The sequence below is a fragment of the Protobothrops mucrosquamatus genome, unplaced genomic scaffold (genome assembly GCF_001527695.2).
Source record: "Protobothrops mucrosquamatus isolate PMUCROS unplaced genomic scaffold, P.Mucros_1.0 scaffold4886, whole genome shotgun sequence".
NCBI classification, from domain to species: Eukaryota; Metazoa; Chordata; class Lepidosauria; order Squamata; family Viperidae; genus Protobothrops; species Protobothrops mucrosquamatus.
This window is the reverse complement of record NW_015390774.1, coordinates 699-1,619: the sequence shown is the minus strand read 5'-3', so window position 1 is coordinate 1,619 and position 921 is coordinate 699.

Here is a 921-nt window from a genome sequence, read left to right as displayed (position 1 = left end):
AAATCTATAAAAACATATAGAGTTTAATCCGCCAAGCTTTCGTCAAGTGCACTTGACATCATCAGGGCTAAAAAGGCAAATGCCGGTAAAGACTTATATACAGCCATTCAACGCCTGCTTCCGGCTCCTGGAGCGCGTGACCGGCCCCAGCTGATCCTGCCGCACTTCGAGCGCGCTGCCTGCTTTGATGTTCGGCTCCCTTTTCTGAGTTCGCGTCCTTTCGAGTGCTATTACATTCATTACCAGGGTGTTAGACAGATTCGATGGTAAGGCATTCCTGCTTTCCCTGCATACGGCTCCCCCGCTGTTATACGTGTGTCTGTCTCTGACAGGTGGGGGGGAATGTAAGTTGTTTCCTGAGTTCTTACGAACACGGTGTCCACTCTCCCTGCGCCCCGGCGTAGGTCGTTCTTCTTTTTGTTTCCATTCCCCTCCCTCTCCCTCCCTCCCCCACCACTGATCTTGTGCGGTTGGTGAGGCACTTTAGTGCCGTGCACCTCGGCTCCGTCCCTCTCGCGGGGTGCCCCCGCTCTACTTTCCCGGCGGGCCGCCTCCGCTCTGTCAACCTCCGGCTCTGTCTCTCCCCCAAGACGCCCCCCTTGCCCACTATCTGGGCGTCCTCGATCCGTTACTCCACGTGTAGCATTTAGTCGTTCAATCCATTGTCGGCAGGTCGCTAGATGCGCTGGGGAAACCCTCCCTCCACTTCGTCTCGACCGGGTTGTCATAGGATGTCTGACGGTGCACTTGACGAAAGCTTGGCGGATTAAACTCTATATGTTTTTATAGATTTCTCTTGGTGGTCGTTTTATTTTATAATGAATATTCCCAAGAGTCGCATTTTTGTTTTTATTTCCAAATATATATATACTAAATGTAGCACAAACAGGAAATGTTCACGTTAATGCTGTTTCCTACTAG